The sequence below is a fragment of the Alligator mississippiensis genome, chromosome 1 (assembly GCF_030867095.1).
Source record: "Alligator mississippiensis isolate rAllMis1 chromosome 1, rAllMis1, whole genome shotgun sequence".
Taxonomy (NCBI): domain Eukaryota; kingdom Metazoa; phylum Chordata; order Crocodylia; family Alligatoridae; genus Alligator; species Alligator mississippiensis.
Window position 1 is genome coordinate 475,638,656 of NC_081824.1, and position 15,712 is coordinate 475,654,367.

At 54.3% G+C, this 15,712-nt stretch overlaps 1 long non-coding RNA gene across 1 annotated transcript; it reads left to right on the forward strand.

The window, feature by feature from the left end:
• Window positions 1–6,505: 6,505 nt before the first annotated feature.
• Window positions 6,506–8,900, forward strand: LOC132250312 (uncharacterized). Its single transcript, XR_009461989.1, has 3 exons — window positions 6,506–6,568; window positions 7,164–7,229; window positions 8,713–8,900. It is a non-coding gene; the product is annotated as an uncharacterized LOC132250312 (long non-coding RNA).
• The last annotated feature ends 6,812 nt before the right edge of the window (window positions 8,901–15,712 follow it).

A 15,712-nucleotide genomic window follows, 5' to 3' on the forward strand; every position in this document is an offset into this window, starting at 1 on the left:
CAGGTCGTCTATGAAGACATTGAAGAGTCCGGGTCCGAGAACAGCACCTTGGGGGACGCCAACCTGAGCAGACCCGGTCTCGTTAGTCCCTGCTCGTAGGGAAGGCCCTCCGTACCGTTGTCTCTGGCCCTGCTCCAGTTCCCCTAGATCCTGCTGGACGTGCGGGGACCAGACCTGGGCACAGGATTCGAGGTGTGGGTGCACCATGGGTTCATAAAGGGGCATCGTGATGCTTTCGATCTTGTTCACAATTCCCTTCCTCATCAGCACTCACATTTTCCATTGCTTTCTTCACGGTGGCTGGGCATGGAGCTGATGCTCTTATTGAACTCTCCACAATCACTCCCAGGTCTCTTTCCTGTGTGGTAACAGTTCACATGGAGCCTGTTGTGGTGTCAGTCCCATTTATACAATTCACATTCAAATGCGTTCCTGGCCCATTCCACTCAGATCAGGATCCCGTGGCCAATAAAGTAGGAAAACTGAGTCGTGGGCGACCAGTGCAAAACCCCACACTTGGGAGGGAATAATTGCACTCACCAATCCCGCCTGAGGAACGCATAGCCAGGCTGTAGCCCTGCAGAGATGAGGTGGGGGGAACCAGGGGCCGTGGGCTGGATCCGAGCCAGCCGTGTGCTTTGGTGGTAAAAGAAATCAGCATCCTCCTGAGCAGCATGAGGAGGAGCGCCCCTTGCAAACCAAAGGCAGGGATCCCCCAGCACTGGGGAGACTCCCCTGGAGTCCTGTGTCCGGTTCGGGACCCCGCACTTCCAGAAGGAGGTGGGCAGGTGGACAGAGGCCAGCAAAGAGGGACCCAAAGGATGAGGGGCCTGGGAGGCAGGGGTGGGGGGGAGAGGCTGGAAGAGCTCAGGGGATTGAGTCTGGAGAAGAGAAGACTGAGTGGGGTTTGACCCCAGTCTTGGGGCAACGACAGAGAAGATGGAGACAGGCATTTCTCTGTGGCTGTCAGGGACAGGACTAGGAACAATGGGCTCCAGCTGCAGCAGGGGAAACTGAGGCTGAAGAGGAGGAGGAGTGGGCTGGTAGTGCCCTGCTGGAGCTGCGTGGCAGAAGATGAACTCAGGAGATGCCAGGTAGAAATCATGCCCCACTTCAGGGGAAGACTGGCCCTGCTCCCCCTCTCTGCCCCAGCTCACCACCTCCAGCAGTCTGGGAAGGGTGTGCACACACACCCACTCCATGATGCAGGACAGTGTGCACCCCACCCCCTATGCAGGAGGATGAGCATATACACACATGCACACCCTGTGCAGAAAGGATGCATGTGTGCATGCATATACCCCCCGTGCAGGAAGGCACACATGTGCATACCCCTGTGCAGGAGGATGGGCAACCCCCCCACATGCAGGACGGCAAGCACACACACATGCACACCCCGTGCAGGAGGTTGGACAGGTGCACACCCACCCCCTCCCCCACAGACTGCCCCTGAGTGGGTGCAACTGGACAGTGGGGCCGAGGGAGGGGAAGGGCAGCTGAGGGAGAGGGTAGGGGTTGGGCACCAGACCGTCACCTCCGCCTGCTCCTGCTGCCCCCAGTGCAAGCCCCACTGCGCCGGCACCACCCCCTGCTCCTGGGGAAACTGAGGCTGGAGAGGAGGAGCAGGGCTCTGTGCTCATGTGGAGGGGTGTGCAAGGGGCATGGGAGTCCAGGCCTGGGGGAGAGAAGGTGTGTGATCTGAGTGTGCAAGAGGCGGGGTAGTCCAGGCCTGGAGAAGAGAAGGTGTGTGCCCTGCATGTGCAAGGGCCGAGGGAGTCCGGACCCAGGGGAGAGGTGTGTGGTTGGGTGAGGGGAAGCTGGGCCTGGCTGCCCCTTGCCCTCTTGGTCTGTGCACAGCTGGCCTGGGGCACCCCCAGCCCCACGCCGGGCAGCCCCTGCCTCGTGCCCACCCCCACGGCCGGGGGGCCTCTCCCCTGCTGCCCTGGGGAGGCAGCGCCCAGCAGCCGGGCAAGGGCCTCCTGGGTCTGGCACCATGTGGCAGCTCCCCAGCACAGTCCTGGGCTCAGTCCTGCCCCTGCAAGCGGGGACGCCCAGCCCTGCAGCCAGCCCCAGCCCAGCCCAGTGCCCCTTGGCACGAGCAGCTTTGGGCCCTGGTGCTGCTGCCCGGTGCCACGGCCCCCCGACACGTGGGTGCTGCCCGGACACAGCGCCTGTCCTTGGCCCGGGATGTGGCTCCGGTCCAGGCTACATCCAAGGCCATGTGGAAACAGGAGCGGCTCCTGGGGCTGGATCCGTGGGGCAGGAGCAGGGGCCGTGCCCTGGCCTGCGGGGCTGGACCCCCTTGTTAGCACTTGCTAGGCCTCTGAGCTCCCAGCTGCCCCCACCCCAGGCTCCACCTGCGTGAGGCCGGGCTCAAGCAGGGCCCCGAGTGTGGGGGAAAGCACGTGTGTGACTTGGTGGGAGCAGACGTGGGGAAGCAGGCCCCTGCTCCCTGTGCGCGCTGCTCTGCTGCAGCTGAGGCCGGGCGCCTGGGGACCGTCCTTTCTGTGCTGGGGGGCGCTGAGGCTCAGGCAGGGCCGTCCCGGGACTGGCTCTGAGGCCTATCACCTTCCCCTTCCTCCCCCCGTGGTTTCAAGTCATCACTGCTAAAATCCTGCACAGCTTCTGGTTGATTTTTACCAAGCCAGGCTTGCAAACCCCTCCCAGCCTGGGAAAAGAAAAGAAAAGAAAAGAAAAGAAAAGAAAAGAGAAACACTTGGCTGCCAGGGATAAACCAAGCAACTCCTCACCTGAAGGATCTCTCACAAGGAGGATCTGGAGGGACACTGCACTTCAATACGGATCCAGGAAGAGGCGATTGCCATTTACACCAGCCCAACCTAGCTACAAAGGACAAGCCAGAGTACGGCGCAGGTTCATCCTAGAAAACCGATCTACTTTTTATCTGCAGATCCAGAGTCTTTCCCTGCACCTTTCTTCTGGGAGGAACCTGACAGGCTTCAGTGTCCAAAAGGAGGGGGAGAAAACCCTGGGGTTAGAGAAACCCACTTGCGGAAGAGAAGGGCAGGGACGTTTGGACATCCACGGAAAGGGGCTGCGGAGAAAGGAGGTGCTGTCCTGCAAACCGCTCAGGAACTACGAGCCGTCAGGTGAACAGGAATAAGTAGGTGGCGAAGTACAGGCGTCGTTCCCCCGATACGCATCCAGGAAAGCCGGCAGGGACCTGCTCTCCAGCCCAGCCCAGCCCAGGGGAGCACTGGATGCAGCGACCCCTCAGCGCAGCTGGGTTTTATGGTGCGGTCGTGTGCTGGCTGTAAAGTCCAGGCAGGCAGGGCTACGAGAAGGGGCCTTAGCACCTGACCCCCCAGTCTCCTACCTTCACGTGGCTGAGGAGGGGCTGGAGGAGCCCCCCTCCGAGCACAGGACGCTGCGGGGCTCTTCCCCGGACCCCCGGGGGCTCCGGCCCTTCCCCCCACTGCGCAGCCCAGCCTGCCCCAGGGCCGGGCGGGATACTGTGCGCGCGCGCGCGCGTGTGTGTGTGTGCATACATGTGTTTGTGCATGCATGTCTGTCTGCATCCGTATGTATGCATGTCTGCGTACACACGTGTACATGTCTGCATGCATGCATGTGTGCGCGTCCATGTGTTTGTGTGCAGGCACATATCTGTGTGCATGCAGGTGTGTGTGCAGGTGTGTCTGTGCACGTGCATGTATGTGCATGCATGTGTCTGTGTGCACATGTGCATGTCTGCACGCACGTGTGTGCATGTGTGTTGTGCATGCATGCATCTGCATACATGAGCTTGTGCTTACATGTGTCTGTCTGCTTGCATATGTCTGCATGCATGCATACATGTGTGCATGCATGCGTCTGTGTGCCTACATGTATGTGCGTGCATGTCTGCATGCATACACATGCATGTGTCTGTGTGCATTCATATGTGTGCATGTGTGTGTGCATGTGCACCTGTACATGCTTAGGTGTGCACGCACAAGTCTGTATGCACGAGTGTGCTTCTGGGTTTCTGCACACATGTGTGTGCAGGTGTATGTATCTATGTGTGTGCATGTCTACATGCATGTGTCTGTGCGTGTCTGTGTGTATGTGTTTGTGCATCCATGTATGTTCTTTCATGTCTGTGCATGTGTGTGAATGTCTGTGTGCATGTGTGCGTGTCTGTGTGCGTATGTGAATGTGTCTGTGTGCGTGCCTGCATGTGCCTGTGCGTGCATGTGTGCATGTGTGTGCGTGCATGTTTGTGGGGGTGTAGGCTGAAGCTGTGTTGGTCTAAGGACCCAGGCAAGCAAGGTTCCTTGGGTGAATTGGATATCTTTTATGAAACCAACCCAAATAGGTGGAGACTAGTTATTAAGCAAGCTTTCGGGCTCAAAAACCCTTCGTCAGGCTAAGGGATGTCTGTGTGCATTCATATGTACCTCCGTGTGTCTGTTCATGAGTCTGCATGTCTACGTATCTGTGTGCACGTGAGTGCCTGCATGAGTGTGCGTGCATGCGTGTATGCATATGTGCATGTGTCTGTGTGCATGTGTGTATGCATGTGCACACGTGTTTGTGCGTGTGCTCCTCTCTGCATGTGCACATGCCTGTCTGTGCATGTGTGTCTGTGTTCATGGCAGGGAGAGTGTATTTGTGTCTGCGTGTCCATGTGCAGAGAGTGTGTGTGTAGAGTGCATGCCTGCCTACATGTGTGCATATGTCTGTCCATGTGTGTGCGTGTGCATGCATCTGTGTTAATGGCATGGAGAGCGTGTTAATGTGTGCACGTGCAGAGCACGTCTCTGTCTCTGTGTGCATGTGTCTGTGCATGCGTGTGCCTGTGTGTATGTGTGTGTGTTCATGGCAGGGAGAATATGCTTGTGCCTGCGTGCCCATGTGCAGAGAGATGGTGCGTCATGAAGGACACGTGCCCACAGCGGCGACGGGAGCGGGGCAGTGGTAGTGGGAGAGTGGCGGGGCTAAGCGGGAGCTCCCTCAGACGGCACTGGCGCTGGCATCGGTCGGGGGGTGGGGGGAGGTGGCGAGCGCTGGCCAGGGGGCAGCGACCACCCACAGACCTTGCCAGCAGTGTGGGCAGTGCCTTTTAGTAGGGGGTGCACCGCCACGCTCAGGGGGCGCATGTGCACCTGTGTGCACCCCCACACATCGCCCCTGTGCTAAGTAGAGTGTGTGCCTGTCTGTGTGCACGCCTGTGTGTGAGTGTGTGTGTATTAGCCATAATGGGGGAGGGGGGATTGGTAGCAGGGAGAAGAGGGGGGCATGTGCCTCCCACCCCCAGCCCAGCAGGGTCTTCTGTGACAAAAGGGGTTTGATCTGATCTTCTTATGCTGCTGCTCCTGTCCCTTTAGTAGCACACCGAGAGGGCATCGAATCATCAAACCCGGGACTGGAAGAGACGTCGGGGCCATCCAGTCACCCCTGCTCGAGGCGGGATCACCCCTACAAACTCGGCCAGCCAAGCATCAACCCTGCTCTCACGCCTTGGCAAGCATGGAGATTGCACAACTCTCCGGGTAGCCCCTTTCCGTGCTCAAAAAAACCTGAAAAAATCGCCCTCATATAGTGCGAAAGGACTTGTATCGAACCTAAATGTCCCCTGCTGCAATTCTTGATTTCCTCTGAGTCTGTTTCTGTGGTTGAAGAAAACAGGACACGTCTCCGTCCTCTCCATGGCCACCGCTCAGGGATTTGAAGACATCGAGCTCTTGAGGACTAATCTCACAACACAGTCGTTCAACCAAGATCCGTCCGTCTTCCAATCCGTTCATCTAAAACGAAAGAGATAGCGCGGTTATGGTTAAGGAACCAGGCAGGAAAGGTAAAATGAGGATGGCAGAGAAGGAGCACTACCTAAAGGCGCAGTAAGCACATGATATCCATGAAAGAGCCTCTTCAGCCGCAGCTCTGGTGCAAGGGCTGTTTGACCAAAGGCAGAAGAGGGAGATCCAGGGCACGGATCTGGTTAAACAGTTCTCCCTCCAGAAAGGGAAAAGGCTTGAAGAGAAACTGGGGGAAGTTGCCCATGAAAGCGGTGCAACGCTGAGACACTGGGAGGACCCACACGGTCAAAGGGCCGACAGTAGGCAGCAAGTAATACAGTGTATTCCCCAGTGCAGAGCTGGGAGCAGCGGGAGCCCCCGGCCTCCAGAAATAGAGGTTAGAGTCACCGCAGGGAGCACGTGTGAGACAGACCTGGGCCGTCTGTTCTTGTGCACAGACAAGAAATGGTGTTCGTTAGGACCTGGTGTTGGAGTCCCTTTCCTCACCCGATGTCACAGTGCCCTGGAGGGAAACCCTGGCAGGGGCCAGTCCTGTGCGAAGTCCCTCGTTGTGAGCACCATCAGGCCGCGTGCAAGCCCAGCCCTGTCTCACACCTGGAGGCTGATGCAGCGGTGCGGCCGGACACGGCCGAGACGTGCACGCGGGGAGACCCGGAGAAGGTGACGCGCATCACAATGGCCCCTTCTAGAACCGGCTCGTTGCCGTGCGGCTCCTGGAGACGCGCACAGCAGTTGGACTGCTCCCGAGCCGACACTGCTTGGAGTCAGGTCACACCTGTGTCCTCGGTGTCACCCTGACCGCAAGGGTAAGAGTGGGCAAATGAGGGGGTGTTTGCACCCACACTTGGGGGGTCGTAGGGGTGGGTGACTTGTGGCTGGGGGAATTGTCACTTTTATGCTTTCGTTTCTTTCCTAAACATGACTTCAGTCCGCTTCAGTACAAGCCAAGGGCTGAAGACGAGGTGTGCTGGCCTGACATGGGGAGGCGGGGGGAGTGCTTGGAGCGATGCTATTTGGCTGGGCAGGCAAGGTGAGGGGTGCAGCGGAGCAGGCAGTGAGGATGCGGATGGTTGCTTTAGGGTTTCCATATTTCCAGGTCCAAAATGCAGGACACCTGTCACATGGCGGAGGGGGGGCGGGGGATATGACAGTGGGGGGCAGAGACATGCCAGTGCCCTGTCCCTGCCCATGCTGTTGCCCCTCAGTGCCAAGCCAGAGCCCCCGCCAGCCCTGCTGCTGCCCCTCACCCCCAACCCACTGACCCCAGCCTGCCAGTGCCCCTCACCCCAAACTGCAGTACCCTGCCCCCCGGCCATGATGCTGTCCCTCGCTCCAGACATCAAGTAACTGGGAATGACTGGTTGTGGTTTCAACTTGCTCTTCAATATTTCTTTCATACAGCTACAGAAGACTGGACAGTCTTTTATCCCGGGAGAAAAATATGGGATCCTTTGGAAAGAGAGGAAGGTAAATCAAATAGAGATGCCAATTCTCACTGTCACATACTCTTTTTGCCCTGTCTAATTTGAGAGATTCAGGTGTGAATTGAAGAATGCAGTGCTGAGGGGAGGGGAGGGGAAGGGCAGGGAGCTGCGCTGGAAAGGAGACGGCCCAGCCAGGTCTCTGCGCATAGCGGTGCAGTGAGCGCTGGAGCAGGGCCAGAAAAGGCAATATACTCCACGCAGGATTCGGAGAGAGCTCGTGCAGAAAGACCGAGCCCCGAGGCCCGCAGACACGCAACGACGCCTTACTTCACTTCCATTCCCCTCTTTACTCTAGGGAAGGAGAAGATGCTATTGCTGCTAACTTTGCCCTGGTTGAGCGCTGAGGAAAAGGGCCAAGCGCTCAACCCAGCGATACCAGTTTTTCTGTTGGCTTTTTTTGGTAATTGAACCGACCCCGAAATTCTGCTTCCAGTCTCATTGGTTGCCGTCCATTGACTCTGGGGGATTTACATAACCAAACCCTGATTATTAAAGTGTTTTGTGTTGGATGATAGCCTTGAAGGGTCTTCTTTGGGGTCTTCTTCTCCTTTAATGCCTTAGTAGTCCCATCGATGCACTGTTTCTCTTACAAGTTTCCTGCTTTAATCTATTTTAAAAATGTATTTCTATGCATTTAATTGGGTGTCCAGCTGGAATAAACTCCCCGCAGTGGTGGTTCATAGATGCAGGGTGGGAAGGGCCCCGAGCAGATCATCGAGTCCGACCCCCTGCCTGGGCAGGAATGAATACTGGGCTCATATGAGCCCTGGTAAGCTGAAGCTCATCTGACCCAGCTAGTTGTTATCCAGGCTCCTTGGAAAGACCTCCGAGGTAGGAGCCAGCACCGCTCCCCTTGGCAGCTGGTTCCAGATCCTGGCCGCCCTGACTGTGACCCTGCGGGGTGCAGTCACCTCCCCTGGAAATCTTCAGGAGCAGACGGGACGGTCACCTCGCCGCGGTGGCTTGAGCCCCGGTGTCTTGTCCTGCCTGGTGCAGGGGCTGGACCCGCTCTGTCGGCTTCTCCTGGATTTCAATTTCCAGTTTCTAAATGAGTTGATGCAAACGGTCTCCTAAAACTTACTACTTAATATCATAACACTTTTCTTCTTGCCTTCCTGCTTCTTTTTTTTTGTGAAGAGGTATGGCTCTGTGCCAGTGTGCTCACGGTCCATGTCTCCATGACGGCATGCTTTTGAACTTAAAGTAAGGACATACGTTTATTTAATTTTAACTTTAGGATCTTCCCCATTGTTCTTTCCGCAGTTTGTGCACGCTCATCGGGCCACGCTTTATGCATACAAAGAAACAGCACAAATGCATTTTGAATTCTTTTCTCTTTTTTTCTCTCTGTTTTATTTTGGTTTTACTTCGAACGGTGTAGATGTGCTTAGCACCTAATCACCTTTGCTCCTTACACCAGTAGAAGTAATAATTTCCAATTAACTTGGTTTTGAACTCCTCAACAGGGCATCTCAGGAGGAGGGACTAGGATGGAGATGCATCCCTCTGCCATCCTGCCTCGAGCACTGCCGCACGCAGGAGCTGAGGCCCGAAGCAGGCAGTCAGAAAGGGCAGCAGATGTTTGCCACAGCAGAGTCAAGGGCCTGGGACGCTGTGTGGCGGCAGCAGCTGCGGCTGCAGCAGGCAGGCCAGGAGCGGGTAAGACCATCCACCACTCGGTCTCCCCCACGCACAACCCACCCTCCCTTCTATGCCCCGGGGGCAAAAATGAGTAGTTGTACCCCTGTCTGCCCACTCTGGGACCTCCTCCATTTCAAAATCCTAGATGTTATCCTCCCTTTTGAAGAACCCTTTCCAAACTCACCATGTCCATTTGTAGCCTAACTGGTAAGAAAACCAATTACTCTTTCAACATCACAACCACATGGCAAATTGAGCTAGTACCGGCGGGGCTGTCTTTACCCATCCAGATCGGAAGTTGTTCCAGACTTTGAGAAGCCGTCAGAATTTGGGCGTCCCCCACGACCGTCCTGTTTGATCAGAAACCAATTGTATTTGGAGACATCCTGAGGCGGAGGGTTGAGGCCCCATTTTGAATGCAAAGTGCTGAGTTTGATGATTGCTGAGGAGGCAGTTGCAAAGGATGCTGTCTTTATTCACAGAGACTTTTGTCATTCGTTTCCATAGCTACAAAAATGGGGTGCTTCTTTGCATCACAACTCATTGCCATTTGTTGCACACCAACACCATAGATTAAAAGTAACACCTCTTTGGTGCCTGCTGCCCAGAGGACTGCTGCTAGAGATGACTACCAGCTGTGATCTGCAGACATCCTCTGTGGCACCCTTGAAAGGTCCCCTGGGGCACCCCGACTGCCAATCCTTGATCTAGAACGTGTGCACTTTGACACGTGCTCTCACAGGGTAAGCTGTGGGCAATTTTGTGGACATAGCGTAAAACTTGTATGCTGTGAAAATGCTCCTTCCCGTTATCAGAGAGAATAGCTCCTGAAGTATGGAACATCTTCTGGATCGGTTTGATATTCCACAGCTAAAATATAAGCACATGCACGAGGTGGAGAGCACTCAGATCAAGTCACGCATGACACAGTGCATCTCAGTCTTAAGGTGCAGGCAGACATGACATTTGAAATGTCTCCAGGCATAGCTGGCTTGGGGCTGTTTCAAAAAGGGAACCACCGCAGGACATTGCACGGCACCTGCAGTGGCCCCTGGCTGGAGCACTTGGAAATCTCCACGAGGCTGCAGCAATCGGTGGCTTTGCTGCCCCTTTCCGCCTCCCCACACAGGGCAGAGGAACGGAGGATGCTGCCAGTGCTGCTCCGCTCCCGTTCCCCCCTCCCCCAGACCCTCTCCCTTACTGACATGGGCTCGAGAGTGGGAGTGCGGGGAGGGCAGTGGTGGGGGTGTGGTGGTGTGGTAGGAGGTCTCTCGGGGAGGGGGCATGGGGGTGTAGTGGTGAAGGAAACAAGGAGTCTAGTGCAGGGGCTTGCAGAGTTTGGTGGATTTGGGCTCTTGAACCCCCAGTCCCCTGTCCTCTCCATTTGTTGGTGGAGCAGAGGGGTAGACTGGGGTGTCAGGGGGATTGGGATAGAGAACCTGGCTCAGGTGGCGATACAGCGTCTGGGCTCTGGCTCCATTCTGAATTGTGTTACTGACTCCTTTAGTGAATGTGTGCACTCCCCTTCTCTGCCTTTCAGTCTGCTGAACAGAAAAACCAGTTCCTGTGATATTTGTGTTTCACTAAGGTGGTTTAAGGAGAGCAGCCGGTGCTTAGAGCACTTTAGCTGAGGCTGGCTTGTGTCTGAGGTTGGTGTTTGTACAGGGGAAGGTCCGTGGTGGGTATCTGATAGTATCGAAGTGGGAGTGTGTCTCAGCCTGACGTTAAGCAAGGAAACAAGATCCGTGTAATGTGCTGTATATGTCGTGTGTTTTGTGGCATAGAGTGGGAGGGTAGATACAAGCCAATGTTGTGTAGAGCTGATACAGAGCGCATACGACGGTCTGAAGGTGTTTTCTTGATTAATAGTGGGAAGGTGGCCCATGAAGAGAGAGGAAAGTGGAAGATCTGGTAGTTTGGGTAGGTGGAACTCATGTGACCAGTGGGTGGCTGGTACACACTATACATCAAGCATGGGACATTATTATGAGAGCAAGTGCCTGGGATTGCAAATGCTGAAGATGTAGCATGAGCCGCTGTGAGGATTGTTGGACTATTGAAAGAAGGTGTGACTGCTCGAAGCCCTCTAGATTAGGTCGAATGTCCAGCAGTCAGATGCGGGGATATGGTGACCCTGACTATCGTCTGCCACGTCTTGATGTAAGAAGTCTTCTGTCAGGAGGATTGAATTCTAGACACCACTAAACATCAGGTCATAGAGACAATGAATCCTATGGCTCCAAACTTCCCTTGTAGCCCCTCGTAGTGACACTGGGAATTCAGTCCTACATGTAAACTGAAACTCGCAGGTCTCGCTCTTTTCAGAATTAGCTTGTATTTATTCAATTCTTGTTCTTTATTCTAGGACCTCACGTATCTCTGGGCACAAGACCTGGAGCTCATTAAATATCCCCAGGTAATCCGACGGCCACGTCCAATTCAGGTACGTCTTCCTTCCAGTCTCCCTTACCAAGTCAGAAAAACCAAGACTACCCGACCAGGAACTTGGGCTGTAGCCCTTCTGGGCAGTATCCTCTCTAACTCCCCTTGAAGTCAGACAAAGTCGGGGGGGGGGTTGCACTTTATGTCAGTGAGCAATATACATCAACCCTCATCAAGACGGAATCCAAGGTTGAGGAACTAGAAGGATTGTGGGTTAGGCTACATGGGGGGCAAGGAGAAAGGGATTTGGTGGTAGGGGTCTGCTACAGACCCCCACACCAAGGGGAAGAAATAGATGCGGGGCTGCTGAGGTAACTCTCGGAGACCATAAAAGCTAAAGAGGCAGTAGTCATGGGGGACCTAAACTACCCAGAGATCTGCTGGGAGACGCAGACAGCAAGGTCCCATCGCTCACGCAGGTTTCTAACCTGTGTACAGGACCTCCACCTGACACAGGAGGTGCGTGGTCCCACTAGGGGGAATGCCATACTGGATCTGGTATTGGCAACGGGAGATGACATGATAGGGGACCTCCAGATCGGTAGCCATTTGGGAGACAGTGATCACCTAATAATAGAATTCAACATAAGAGGGCGAGTGGGTAAGGTAACTAGTAGGGTGAAAGTGCTAGACTTCAGGAAAGCTGATCTCATTGCACTCAGGCGATTAGTCAAGAACGCACTGCAGAGTAGGAGTTTTGAAGGGATGGGAGCCCAAGAAGGGTGGCTGTGCCTAAAGGAAACGATCCTTCAGGCACAAAGCAAGACGATCCACAAGCGATGCAAAAAAGGGAAAGGGGCCAGGAGGCTTCCATGGCTGACCAGAGAAATCCAGGGCAGCCTAAGGGCCAAAAGGGGAGCACATAAAAAGTGGAAACAGGGTGAGATCACTAAAGATGAATATACCTCCTCTGCTCGTGCTTGTAGGGAGGCAGTTAGGCGGGCCAAAGCTACCATGGAGCTGAGGATGACAACCCAAGTAAAAAACAACAAGAAATTGTTTTTTAGATATATTGGGAGTAAAAGGAAGGCCCAGGGAGGAATAGGACCCCTACTAAATGGGCAGAAACAATTGGTGACAGATAGGGGGGACAAGGCTGAACTCCTCAACGAGTTCTTTGCCTCAGTGTTCCTAAGCGAGGGGCACGACAAGTCTCTCACTGGGGTTGTAGAGAGGCAGCAGCAAGGTGCCAGACTTCCATGCGTAGACCCTCAGGTGGTGCAGAGTCATTTGGAAGAACTGGATGCCTTTAAGTCGGCAGGCCCGGATGGGCTCCATCCAAGGGTGCTGAAGGCACTGGCCGACATCATTGCAGAGCCACTGGCAGGAATATTTGAACGCTCGTGGCGCACGGGCCAAGTCCCAGAAGACTGGAAAAGGGCTAACGTGGTCCCCATTTTCAAAAAGGGGAGGAAGGAGGACCCGGGCAACTATAGGCCAGTCAGTCTCACCTCCATCCTTGGTAAAGTCTTTGAAAAAATTATCAAGGCTCACATTTGTGAGAGCCCGGCAGGACAAATTATGCTGAGGGGAAACCAGCACGGGTTTGTGGCGGGCAGATCGTGCCTGACTAATCTAGTCTCTTTCTATGACCAGGTTACGAAATGCCTGGACACGGGAGGAGGGGTGGATGTCGTATACTTAGACTTCAGGAAGGCCTTCGATACGGTATCCCACCCCATACTGGTGAACAAGCTAAGAGGCTGTGATGTGGATGACTACACAGTCCGGTGGGTGGCGAATTGGCTAGAGGGTCGCACCCAAAGAGTCGTGGTGGATGGGTCGGTCTCGACCTGGAAGGGTGTGGGCAGTTGGGTCCCGCAGGGCTCGGTCCTTGGACCGATACTGTTTAATGTCTTCATCAGTGACTTGGACGAGGAAGTCAAATGTACTCTGTCCAAGTTTGCAGATGACACAAAGCTATGGGGAGAAGTGGACATGCCAGAGGGCAGGGAACAGCTGCAGGCAGACCTGGACAGGTTGGACAAGTGGGCAGAAAACAACAGGATGCAGTTCAACAAGGAGAAATGCAAAGTGCTGCACCTAGGGAGGAAAAATGTCCAGCACACCTACAGCCTAGGGAATGACCTGCTGGGTGGCACGGAAGTAGAAAGGGATCTCGGAGTCCTAGTGGACTCCAAGATGAACATGAGCCGGCAGTGTGATGAAGCCGTCAGAAAAGCTAACGGCACTTTATCGTGCATCAGCAGATGCATGACGAATAGGTCCAGGGAGGTGATACTTCCCCTCTATCGGGCGCTGGTCAGACCGCAGTTGGAGTACTGCGTGCAGTTTTGGGCGCCGCACTTCAAGAAGGATGCGGATAACCTGGAGAGGGTCCAGAGAAGGGAAACTCGTATGGTTAAGGGCTTGCAGGCCAAGCCCTACGAGGAGAGACTAGAGAAACTGGACCTTTTCAGCCTCCGCAAGAGAAGGTTGAGAGGCGACCTTGTGGCTGCCTTTAAGTTCATCACGGGGGCACAGAAGGGAATTGGTGAGGATTTACTCACCAAGGCGCCCCCAGGGGTTACAAGAAACAATGGCCACAAGCTAGCAGAGAGCAGATTTAGACTGGACATTAGGAAGAACTTCTTCACAGTTCGAGTGGCCAGGGTCTGGAACGGGCTCCCAAGGGAGGTGGTGCTCTCCCCTACCCTGGGGGTCTTCAAGAGGAGGTTAGATGAGTATCTAGCTGGGGTCATCTAGACCCAGCACTCTTTCCTGCCTATGCAGGGGGTCGGACTCGATGGTCTATTGAGGTCCCTTCCGACCCTAACATCTATGAATCTATGAATCTATGAAAGTGCACGTGTTGTTCTGACTTGAGAGTCTGCAATTCTGTGTAGCCGCCGGCACAACAAGTCCTTTAAACAATAGAAACTCAAAAAAAAGCCTACTTGTTGCAGTTGGGGTTGAGCCGCCTTCCCCGGCAAGCCCTTCAGCTCCTTGCCGCAGTCCCGGTTGGTGCCTGGTGTTCCCTGAGACGCCTCTTCAGCTGTTCTCTCCCGGCTCAATATAGCTCCTGCGAGCTTCCCAGCCAGCTGGCTGCTGGCTCGTTGCTGCTGCGGCCGTATCGCCTGTCCTCCCAGGTTCCTGGACTCGTGACCTCCACCCCTTATTTTCATCTGGGTCCTTTCCTTTGTGAGGCTGCTCTAGTGTTACGGAGCTGCTGCTCTGCAACCGTGGCTCCCGGGGAACTCTGTTTTCTTTTGCCAGCTCCTGTTGGCACTTAGGAAGTATCTCCGCCGTCTTCTCCTCCTCTCTACAGCAGCTCTAAGGTTTTCTATATTCAGGAGGAAGGTAGGCAGTTTACTGGCAGGAGTTAAGCTTTTCTTGGACGTTTCTAACACGTTGGCCTTGTGGGCAGCCAGGAAAGGATGGAGGAGCAAGTTCTAAGAGCTCCAAATGTGTGTTCCCAGCAATGAGAATAATATTGCCTTGAGAGAAAAAGGTGGGAGTAACTTGTGAGAGTAGGCAAAAGCCCGTAGGGGTTACAGACCCCCCCAGAGAGTATTTTAAAATGGAAATTTGGCTTCGAATCTCCTTCTTTATGGATGGTTGGTTTTTTTAAAAATAAGAATGATCTTTTAAAGAGTTTTCTTTTTAATTGACCGATACATATTTACAGCTGTAACTCTGATACCTGTTTTCTGAGAATAAAACGTCCTATTTTTATAATGCGTGTTTGTGAATCACCTGATAACATTTTTAGTTGCCTTATTCAGTTTGAAGTGAAGTCCATTTATCCCAACATTTGTCAAGGATGAATGTGTTGTGAGTCTCCACAAAAAGCGAAGCAATTTCTGTCATTTTATCACTTGAAAACAAAGTGCCAAAGCGCTCCAGACTGGATTCCCTGTCCTGTTCCCATTCGGACCCTGCATGTCTTCGTACCTGAAAGGTGGATCCACACGTCCCAACTTTTTGAGTCGCCTTGCCTGTTTGTGCGAGTTCTGTAAAGGGCAATGGGCACGTACGGAGTTGGGTACATAGACACAAGTGTACTTAAACATCATTCGGATCAACGCTCAAAATCTTTAAGGAATTTCCTTAAAGGAAAAGGAAGTTTGGAGATGCACCTGGTGCCACCTTAGTCAGGGGGAGCACGTGCCCCGACAGTGACCAGTCAGTGGCCGATCTCGCTGCCTGGGGGCAGACCCCCCATGGCCGATTGTGCTGACTGGAAAGTGGGCGCAGCACTCTCAGAAGTGGCTGCGGTGCTCCCAGAAGTGCCAGTGGCGCTTGAGCTGGCTCCCCCGCTCCCCGGATGGCCCTCACAGGGCAGTCACGGGCACTCCCAGCTGCCCCCTCTTGTCCATCACCAAAGCAGGGAGCATCTTTTATTGATCTCAAACTTTCCACCCCGGCTCTCGTCGCACACAA